Here is a 12,128-nt window from a genome sequence, read left to right as displayed (position 1 = left end):
GCCCCACCATAAAACTCCTATGGTTAAGTGAAAGTGTTAACGCCTTATAGTTTGATTGCCTGGTTCGCCGCATTATCACCTCCTTCATGGACCAAGACGTTGGATAAAGAGTGATTAAATGCTTTTTCGAACACCCCCATACTTCCTACGAGGGGGCTGAAGCCGATGACTGGAAAACTTTCAGATTATATTAAAACGACTGCACATGAGGAATTCAAGCTTTTCGAGCAAAACATAAATAGATTAACTATAAAATTATCTTTTACAATCATCATACACCTTACTCAAACATTATGTTTTTCAAGCACTGACCCTCTATCAAGCGAGCGGCCTCCAGGACGTCTTCAAAATAGCGCTCTGGTTCCGGATGGTCCTTGCCTTCAGGCGGACCCTTCGTTGCAACGTCGATGGCCTTCATCTTTCTCTAGAATGTCTTGACTCTGGCAAGGGCCATCCATGCACGCCGATCGCTTCGCAGCATCGATTCACGGCACCACATCGACAAGCTTCTGCACCAAACTAAAGTAGCTACTCGACGCAGGCTCGGTTGGCCACAGCCAGATTATAACATCCTTCATGGCAGCGCCAGATACCCTATGAAGTTTGGCCCATTGGGATATCTGTTCATTGAGCAGCAGCGGGCGCTTCGATGCACCGAACTATGACCAAAAAAGCTTCTTCGTTGCACATCCAGCTTGCGCCTGGTAATATCGCGCTGCATCGGAATAACTCTTCGACAAGTCCAAATACTCGTCCGAAGAACTCCACACTTGGTTCAGCTGAGCATAGTCCGGGTCGCCAAACTTAGTCTGCAGCAGAAAAGGCTTTCCAGCCATTATCTCTTTCGCCTGCCGAACCTCCTCACGGAGTGCTCTGGACTCTGATCGCGCTTCTCTTGCCTCCTGTCGGGCCTTGTCCAGTTCAGCCGTTAAGGCTTTATTCTCCTTCTCAAGAAATTCACAGCGGTCAGTAGCATTCTCCAAAGCGAGTGTCATCGTGGATACCTTCTCCTCGCCCTAGCATCGCGCAGCTTGTTCGGCCTTCAGTTCAACCGATGCTCCTTCAGCAGCAGCATCACTAAACCGGGCCCGCTCCTTGGCCCGGATTAGCTCCGCCCGAAGAGCTTCCATGGCGGCAGCTCCATCTGCATTTCATGCACATTTCATATAAAGCTCTTTCCCGTGTCAAGCACACTGGTGTAAAGAATGCTCGAAATACATACCTTGCGAGTCGTCAAGACGCCTGTTGATCAATGCAACGTCATCCTCCGCAATATCCAGCTTTCGCTGCAGTTCGGCCACTTCCGTATTCCAGGCAGCCACAGGAGGGGAAGCAGCCTGTATTTCAAATTAAACCAAGGTTAATACCTCAACATATCTCTTTGATCCTCCGATCGCTTCCTTCGGAAGACAACCCGAGTCTCAGGGGCTACTGCATATACAACAGGTGCATTCTGTCAATAAAATTCGATTGACAAAACTACATCACAAACCTCAAAACCTCTTAGAAGGCTCGTGAAGGCCTCGTCCAATCCACTCTTCGCGGATAGAACCCTTTCGACCACCATAGCCATCAAGGTACGCTGCTCTTCTGAAATGTATGCTCATCGTAGCAAGCCCGTAAGCATTTCCGGCGCTCCTGGTTCTTCAGAGACCGTCGCTGGAGCACGGCATTCCTGTGAAGGAACCCGCTTACTTGCCTCCAGAATCGTCTCCAGCTGTAAACCAGATGGTTCGGGGACGCCAGCTTGATCCCGGAAACCCGAGTGACAAAGGAACCGCCTTCGGGTAATGCCTGTCTTGTTTCCCGTACTACTCGGTGTTTGGGAGGAGCCCTTCGGGACGATACCTCGGTATCATCCCCCTATTGGGCGATGAGGCCGGAGAAGGCGTGTCACTCTCCATCATCTCCGGAAGAAGGTCTCTCGAGGAGGAGGACGATTTAGAAGCACCAGGCGTTAACATGCGTGGACGAACATATATCGGATGATTACTTCACTAATAGGAAAAGAATGAGGTGTGTTTAAAGTACCCCAGCCTCGCCTACGGTCTACCTCGAGGTCCGTCCTCGTCATCAAGCTCTACGACAGCCTCGCTTGCCCGGCCCAAGCCACTCGACGACAGCGTTTTTCCTCTCTTGGAAGGCTTCCCCTCTTGATCTTCAGAGGCGGCCCTCTTCTTGCCCTGGAGGGCTCCCTCTGCACTCTTACCCTTGGGCAAAAGGATTTCGGTTTCCCCGAACGCAGCCACCGGGTACGGTGTCGGAATCAGCATTCTCGTCAGCAGGTCGGTCGCAGGGCCTTCGGGAAGAGGCGCCGGACACCAGATTAACACCGCTTTATTTATCCAGTCCTGTACAGGGACGGATTGTTCAATACCTTATTAAAAGATGCTCAAATGGAAGGTGCTCAGATATCGGGTACTTACCGAAGTAGCTGGATGATTGCAGTCAAGGCCAACGTCTTCGGTGGTGTCCGGCCATTGCCCTCGTTCCCCAAAAAACAATTTCCACATTCCTTCACACGTAGTGCCGAAGAAGTGATGTAGAGTCCGCCGCCCTTCTGGGTTAAACTCCCACATACGAAGAGGCCGTCGCTGACATGGCAGGATCCGACGGACCAGCATTACTTGAATGATGTTCACAAGATCGATGCCCTTCTCGGTAAGGCTTCAGATGCGACTTTGCAGAGTCTGCACTTCATTGATGGATCCCCAGTACAATCCCTTATTGACCGATGAAGCGAGCTGAGTTGGAGGGCCGGGTCGGAACACAGGTGTGGCCGCCCACTTGGGGCCCCGCGGCTCGTTGATATAAACCACCCCTGCTGCCATAGGTTGGAAGATTTGGCAAAAGATCCTTCGGGCCAAACCGCGCCGGCTAGCTTGCCTATTATGACGCTGCCGCACTCTGCCTGCTCCTCCTCTGCCACCTGCGGCCTCACATCAAAGGTCTTGAGCCACAAACCGAAGTGCGGAGGAGTCCGAAGTAAGGCTTCACACGTGACGATAAATGTCGAGATGAGGAGAATAGAGTCCGGGGCCAGATCGTGAAAATCTAGTCCATAGTAGAACATGAGCCCCCGGACGAAGGGGTTGAGCGCGAACCGTAGCCCATGAAGAAAGTGGGATACAAATACTACCCTCTCGCCAGATCTGGGGGTCGGTATGACTTGCCCTTGTGCCGGAAGCCGATGAAAGATTTCCGAGGTCAGATACCTCGCTACGCGGAGCTTCGCAATATCCTTCTCTGTGATAGTAGAAGCCACCCACTGGCCCTGATAGTTGGATCCGGACATGACTATGGTTGGTGGCGATTGGAACCCGAGGGTTGGAACTTGGGGTGGCTGGGGTTGAGGAAGAATCAAGCGCAAGGGAAGAAAACGAGATTGGGTCTCTATATAAAGGCCCCAAATATTGGGCGTCTCCCCGGGGATCTCTAAGCTTACCTATTACCAAGGAGTTGTACCCAGGGGACGGTTGGGTTACCCACGCCTGCATTAATGAAAATCCCGTAAATAAAGGGACACGATCTCTTCCTTGACGAGACGTGCCAGTAAAACCGCACCCCGAGACGTGGGGCGGCTGGCTAGCCGACGGTTGGAAATAGTAACCGGGCAGGCATGATATGATGTCATGAACAGTTATCAACAAGTTGGCCCCATGGGGTATTATATTCTCTGCCATTATATACACATGTCCGGATACACTTACTTCGCCAAAGACTATTCTAGAGTTCGGAAGAAGGGAACCCGCCTTGCAATGCCGAAGACAAATCTGCGCGCCGGACTCCTCGTCATTGAAGCCAGGTTCAGGGGCTAGTGAGGGAGTCCTGGACTAAGGGGTCCTCGGGCGTCCGGCCTGTTATCCATGGGCCGGATTGATGGGCTGTGAAGACATGAAGGCCGAAGAATGCACCGTGTCCGGATTGGACTCTACTTGGCATGGAAGGCAAGCTTGGCGACCGAAGATTCCTTCTTATGTAACCGACTCCATGTAAACCCTAGATCCCCTCAGTGTCTATATAAACCGAAGGGGATAGTCCGGAAAGGACACCACATATACTCATTACCATATCCACATAGGCTAGACTTCTAGGGTTTAGCCATTACGATCTCGTGGTAGATCCACTCTTGTAATACTCATATTCATCAATATCAATCAAGCAGGGCGTAGGGTATTACCTCCATAGAGAGGGCCCGAACCTGGGTAAACATCATGTCCCCCGTCTCCTGTTACCATCGATCCTAGATGCACAGTTTGGGACCCCCTACCCGAGATCCGCCGGTTTTGACACCGACACCTGTTGTATGTGAACGTAGAGCTTATCACACCCGATCATCACGTGGTGTCTCGGCACGACGAACTGTAGCAACGGTGCATACTCAGGGAGAACGCTTATACCTTGAAATTTAGTGAGAGATCATCTTATAATGCTACCGTCGAACTAAGCAAAATAAGATGCATAAAGGATAAACATCACATGCAATCAATATAAGTGATATGATATGGCCATCATCATCTTGTGCCTTTGATCTCCATCTCCAAAGCACCGTCATGATCACCATCGTCACCGGCTTGACACCTTGATCTCATCGAATCACCGTTGTCGTCTTACCAACTATTGCTTCTATGACTATCGCTACCGCTTAGTGATAAAGTAAAGCAATTACATGGCGATTGCATTTCATACAATAAAACGACAACCGTATGGCTCTTGCCAGTTGCCGATAAATGTGTTACGAAACATGATCATCTAATACAATAAAATTTAGCATCATGTCTTGACCATATCACATCACAACATTCCCTGCAAAAACAAGTTAGACGTCCTTGTTGCAAGTTTTACGTGGCTGCTACGGGCTGAGCAAGAACTGTTCTTACCTACGCATCAAAAACCACAACGCGGTATAGTAATTGCTTTTTGATCTTCAGAAAGAACCCTGTTCATTGAATCCGATTCAACTAAAGTTGAAGAAACTGGCACCCACCAGCCACCTGTGTGCGAAGCATTTCGGTAGAACCAGTCTCGCGTAAGCGTACGCGTAATGTCGGTCTGGGCCGCTTCATCCAACAATACCGCTGAATCAAGAATCAGCTAGTGACGGCAAGCAATATGTATATACCCACGCCCACAACTCCTTTGTGTTCTACTCGTGCATATAACATCTACGCATAAACCTGGCTCGGATGCCACTGTTGGGTAATGCAGTAATTTAAAAAAAATTCCTACGCACACGCAAGATCATGGTGATGCATAGCAACGAGAGGTAAGAGCATTGTCCATATGCCCCCGTAGACCGTAAGCGGAAGCGTTGTGACAATGCGGTTGATGTAGTCGTACGTCTTCACGATCGACCGATCCTAGCACCGAAGGAACGACACCTCCGCGATCTGCACACGCTCGGCTCGGTGACGTCCCACGAACTCACGATCCAGTAGAGTGTCGAGGGAGAGCTTCGTCAGCACAATGGCGTGATGACAATGATGATGATGCTACTGGAACAGGGCTTCACCTAAGCACCACTACGATATGACTGAGGTGGATTATGGTGGAGGGGGGCACCGCACACGGCTAAGAGATCAATGATCAACTTGTGTGTTCTAGGGTGCCCCCTGCCCCCGTATATAAAGGAGCAAGGGGGAGGCCGACCGGCCTAGGGGCGCGCCAAGGAGAGAGGGAGTCCTCCTCCTAGTAGGAGTAGGACTCCCCTTTTCCTAGTCCAACTAGGAAGGAGGGAGGGGAAAGGAAGGAGAGGAGAGAGGGAGGAAAGAGGGGGCGCCGCCCCCCTCCTTGTCTAATTCGGACTCCCAAGGGGGGGTATCCAGCACTATCCCCCCTCCTCTCTCACACACAAGGCCCATGTAGTCCCATTGGTTCCCCCGGGGGTTCCGATAACCCCCCGACATTCCGATAAATATCCGGTGACCCCCGGAACTCATCCGGTGTCCGAATATAGTCGTCCAATATATCAATCTTTATGTCTCGACCATTTCAAGACTCCTTGTCATGTCTGTGATCACATCCGGGACTCCGAACTATCTTCGGTACATCAAAACACATAAACTCATAATACCGATCATCACCAAACTTTAAGCGTGCGGACCCTACGGGTTCGAGAACTATGTATACATGACCGAGACACGTCTCTGGTCAATAACCAATGGCAGAACCTGGATGCTCATATTGGTTCCTACATATTCTACGAAGATCTTTATTGGTTAAATCGCATAACGATATACGTTATTCCCTTTGTCATCGGTATGTTACTTGTCCGAGGTTTGATCATCGGTATCTCAATACCTAGTTCAATCTCGTTACCGGCAAGTCTCTTTACTCATTCCATAATGCTACATCCCATAACTAACTCATTAGCTACATTGCTTGCAAGGCTTATAGTGATGCACATTACCGAGAGGGCCCAGAGATACCTCTCTGACAATCAGAGTGACAAATCCTAATCTCGATCTATGCCAACTCAACAAACACCATCGGCGACACCTGTAGAGCACCTTTATAATCACCCAGTTACGTTGTGACGTTTGGTAGCACACAAAGTGTTCCTCCGATATTCGGGAGTTGCATGATCTCATAGTCATAGGAACATGTATAAGTTATGGAGAAAGCAATAGCAACAAACTAAACGATCATCGTGCTAAGCTAACGGATGGGTCAAGTCAATCACATCATTCTCTAATGATGTGATCCCATTAATCAAATGACTACTCATGTCTATGGTAGAAAACATAACCATCATTGATTGAACGAGCTAGTCAAGTAGAGGCAAACTAGTGACACTCTGTTTGTCTATATATTCACACATGTACTAAGTTTTCGGTTAATACTGTTCTAGCATGAATAATAAACATTTATCATGATATAGGAAATATAAATAACAACTTTATTATTACCTATAGGGCATATTTCCTTCAATAAGTCATTTTGACCTAGGAAAAAAATAAGGAGAGGACTTTCGGGACGAAGCGCTGCCATCTCGAGGTGGAACTTGGGCAGGAGCACTTTTTCCCTCCGGCAGAGCGATTCTGCCGCGGGAACTTCCCTCATGGAGGGGGAAATCATCGTCATCATCATCACCAACAACTCCCTCGTCTTGGGGAGGGCAATCTCCATCAACATCTTCAACAACACCATCTCCTCTCAAACCCTAGTTCATCTCTTGTGTTCAATCTTTGTACCGGAACTATAGATTGGTACTTGTGGGTGACTAGTAGTGTTGATTACACCTTGTAGTTGATTACTATATGGTTTATTTGGTGGAAGATTATATGTTCAGATCCATTATTCTATTTAATACCCCTTTGATCTTGAGCATGATTACCATTTGTGAGTAGTTACTTTTGTTCTTGAGGTCACTAGAGAAATCTTGTTGCAAGTAATCATGTGAATTTTATATGTGTTCGATATTTTGATGGTATGTATGTTATTATTCCCTTAGTGGTGTCATGTGAACGTCGACTACATGACACTTCACCATATTTGGTCCTAAGCGAATGCATTGGGGAGTAGTTATTAGATTATGGGTTGCGAGAGTGACAGAAGCTTAAACCCTAGTTTATGCGCTATTCCATAAGGGACTGATTTGAATCCAAAAGTTTAATGCTATGGTTAGAATTTATTCTTAATACTTTTCTCGTAGTTCTTGATGCTTGCGAGGGGACTAATCATAAGTAGGAGGTTTGTTCAAGTAAGAACAACACCTAAGCACCGGTCCACCCACATATCAAATTATCAAAGTAGCAAACACAAATCAAACCAACATGATGAAAGTGACTAGATGAAATTCCCGTGTACCCTCAAGAATGCTTTGCTTATTATAAGAGACCGTTTTGGCCTGTCCTTTGCCTCAAAAGGAGTGGGATACCTTGCTGCACTTTTGTTACTATTATTGTTACTTGCTCGTTACAAATTATCTTGCCATCAAACTACTGGTTACTCATAATTTCAGTGCTTGCAGAGAATACCTTGCTGAAAACTGCTTGTCATTTCCTTCCGCTCCTCGTTGGGTTTGACACTCTTTCTTTTCAAAAGGACAACGATTGACCCCCTATACTTGTGGTTCATCAAAGCTCTTTTCTGGCACCATTGCCGGGGAGTGAAACGCTCTTGGTAAGGAAATATTATTACTATGTGTTGAAATTTACTGTCACTTGTTACTATGGAAAACAATGCTTTGAGGGGTTTGTTCAGGGTATCTTCACCTCGACCGGAACCACAATTAGTCTCCCCTCAACCTACTGCACCTACTGAAAATATTGGTTATGAAATTCCTTCGGGTATGATAGAACAACTGCTAGCTAATCCTATGCAGGAGATGGAACCAAACATCCTGATATGCACTTCATATATGTGGAGGAAATTTGTGGATTATTTAAGCTTGCAGGTTTACCTGGAGATGAAGCTAAGAAGTAGGTTTTCCCTTTGTCTTTGAAGGGAAAATCATTGGCATGGTATAGGCTATGCGATGATATTGGATATTGGAATCGATTGAAATTGGAGTTTTACCAAAAAAATTATCCTATGCATCTAGTTCATCGTGATCGGAATTACATATATAACTTTTGGCCTCATGAAGGAGAAAGTATCGCTCAAGCTTGGGGGAGGATTGTGTCAATGTTATATGCATGCCCCAATCATGAGCTCTCAAGAGAAATTATCATCCAGAATTTTTATGCTCGGCTTTCTCATGATGATCGATCCATGCTTGATACTTCTTGTACTCGTTCCTTTATGAAGAAGACTATTGATTTCCGGCGGGATCTTTCAGAAAGAATTAAACGCAACTCTGAAGATTGGGAACTCGACGAAGGTAAAGAGTCAGGTATTAAGCTTAAGTATGATTGTGTTCAATCTTTTATGAATACCGAAGTTTTTCAAAAGTTTAGCACTAAATATGGACTTGACTCTGAGATAGTAGTCTCCTTTTGTGAATAATTTGCTACTCATGTTGATCTTCCTAAGGAGAAGTGGTTTAAATATCACCCACCTATTAACTAAGAAATTAAAGAACTGGTAATACCTAAAGATGAAACTATTATTTATAATGTTGATCCAGTTGTTCCTACGGCTTATATTGAAAAACCACCTTTTCCTGTTAGGATAAAGCAACATGCTAAAGTTTCAACTGTGGTCAATAAAAGCTATATTAGGACACCTAAACCAGTTGAACAAATCAAAGTAGAACCTAGTGTTGCTATGGTTATAGATCTCCTGGTTGAAAATATAGATGGGCATGTTATTTACGTCTATGATGAAGCTGCTAGAATTGCCAAACCCGATGAAAAGGATAAACATAGACCCGTTGTTGGCATGCCTGTTGTCTTAGTTAAGATAGGAGATCACTATTATCATGATTTATGTGATTTATGTGCTAGCGTGAGTGCTATTCCTTTTACCTTATATCAAGAAATTATGAATGATATAGTACCCGAAAAAATAGAAGACATAGATGTTACTATTAAACTTGCTAATAGAGACACCATCACACCACTTGGGATTGTTAGAGATGTTGAAGTCTTGTGTGCGAAAATAAAATACCCAACTGATTTTATTGTTCTTGGTTCCCCACAAGATTGAAGGAAATATGCCCTAGAGGCAATAATAAAGTTGTTATTTATATTTCCTTATATCATGATAAATGTTTATTATTCATGCTAGAATTGTATTAAGCGGAAACTTGATACATGTGTGAATACATAGACAAACAGAGTGTCCCTAGTATGCCTCTACTTGACTAGCTCGGTAATCAAATATGGTTAAGTTTCCTAGCCATAGACATGTGTTGTCATTTGATGAACGGGATCACATCATTAGAGAATGATGTGATGGACAAGACCCATCCATTAGCTTAGCACTATGATCGTTTAGTTTGTTGCTATTGCTTTTTTCAAGACTTATACATGTTCCTATGACTATGAGATTATGCAACTCCCGAATTCCGGAGGAACACTTAGTGTGCTATCAAACGTCACAACATAACTGGGTGATTATAAAGATGCACTACAGGTGTCTCCGATGGTATTTGTTGAGTTGGCATAGATCGAGATTAGGATTTGTCACTCCGATTGTCGGAGAGGTATCTCTGGGCCCTCTCGGTAATGCTCATCACTATAAGCCTTGTAAGCAATGTGACTAAAGAGTTAGTTACGGGTTGATGCATTACGGAATGAGTAAAGAGACTTGCCGGTAACGAGATTGAACTAAGTATGAGGATACCGACAATCGAATCTCGGGCAAGTAACATACCGATGACAAAGGGAACAACATACGTTGTTATGCGGTTTGACCAATAAAGATCTTCATAGCATATGTAGGAGCCAATATGAGCATCCAGGTTCCGCTATTCTTTATTGATCGGAGATGTGTGTCAGTCATGTCTATATAGTTCTTGAAACCATAGGGTCCGCACGCTTAACGTTCGATGATGATCGGTATTATGAGTTTATGTGTTTTGATATACCGAAGGTAGTTTGGAGTCCCGGATGTGATCACAGACATGACGAGGAGTCTCGAAATGGTTGAGACATAAAGATTGATATATTGGACGAAGTTATTCGGACACCAGATGAGTTCCGGGGTCACTGGATAAATATCAGAGTGTCGGAGGGTTATCAGAAACCACGGGGGAACTAATGGGACAACATGGGCCTTGAGAGAGAGAGAGAGAGGAGAGGGCCCTAGGGCTGGCCGCGCGCCCCCTTGAGGAGTCCGAATTGGACTAGGAGGGGGCGGTGCCCCCTCCCTTTCCTTCTCCCTCTCTCCCTCTCCTTCCTCCCCCCTCTCTTCCCTTGTTGGAAACCTACTAGGAATAGGATTCCTATTCCTAATAGGAATCCTACTTGGGGCGCGCCCCATGAGGGCCGGCCAGCCTCCCCCCTTGCTCCTTTATATTCGGGGGCAGGGGGCATCCTAGAACACACAAGTTGACAGTTGTCTTAGCCGTGTGCGGTGCCCCCTCCACAGATTTCCACCTCGGTCATGTCGTTGTAGTGCTTAGGCGAAGCCCTGCGTTGGTAACTTCATCATCACCGTCATCACGCCATCATGCTGACGAAACTCTCCCTCAGCCTCAACTGGATCAAGAGTATGAGGGACGTCACCGAGCTGAACATGTGCAGATCACGGAGGTGCCGTGTGTTTGGTACTTGATCGATTGGATCGCGAAGACATTCGACTACATCAACCGCATTTCTTAACACTTCCGCTTTTGGTCTACGAGGGTACGTGGACACACTCTTCCCTCTCATTGCTATGCATCTCCTAGATAGATCTTGTGTGATCATAGGAATTTTTTGAAATACTGCGTTCCCCAACAGTGGCATCCGAGCCAGGTCTAAGCGTAGATGTTATATGCATGAGTAGAACACAAAGGAGTTGTGGGCGTGGGTATATACATATTGCTTGTCATCACTAGTTGTTTCTTGATTGAGCGGTATTGTTGGATGAAGCGGCCCGGACCGACATACATGACCGCGTTCATGAGACTGGTTCTACCGACGTGCTTTGCACACAGGTGGTTGGCGGGAGTCGGTTTCTCCAACTTTAGTTGAATCAGATTTAGTGAACAGGGTTCTTTCTGAAGATGAAAAAGCAATCACTATACCACATTGTGGTTTTTGATGCGTAGGTAAGAACGGTTCTTGCTAAGCCCGTAGCAGCCACGTAAAACTTGCAACAACAAAGTAGAGGACATCTAACTTGTTTTTGCAGGGCATGTTGTGATGTGATATGGTCAAGACGTGATTATATAAATTGTTTTATCAGATGATCATGTTTTGTAACACAGTTATCGGCAACTGGCAGGAGCCATATGGTTGTCTCTTTATTGTATGAAATGCAATCGCCATGTAATTTCTTTACTTTATCACTAAGCGGTAGCGATAGTCGTAGAAGCAATACTTGGCGAGACGAAGACGATGCTTCGATGGAGATCAAGGTGTCAAGCCGGTGACGATGGTGATCATGACGGTGCTTTGGAGATGGAGATCAAAGGCACAAGATGATGATGGCCATATCATATCACTTATATTGATTGCATGTGATGTTTATCCTTTATGCATCTTATTTTGCTTAGTTCGGCGGTAGCATTATAAGATGATCTCTCACTAAATTTC

The sequence above is a fragment of the Triticum urartu genome, chromosome 2A (genome assembly GCF_056163025.1).
Source record: "Triticum urartu cultivar PI428250 chromosome 2A, HENAU_Tu73, whole genome shotgun sequence".
In the NCBI taxonomy this organism is placed as follows: Eukaryota; Viridiplantae; Streptophyta; class Magnoliopsida; order Poales; family Poaceae; genus Triticum; species Triticum urartu.
Note: the sequence above shows the minus strand (reverse complement) of the source record.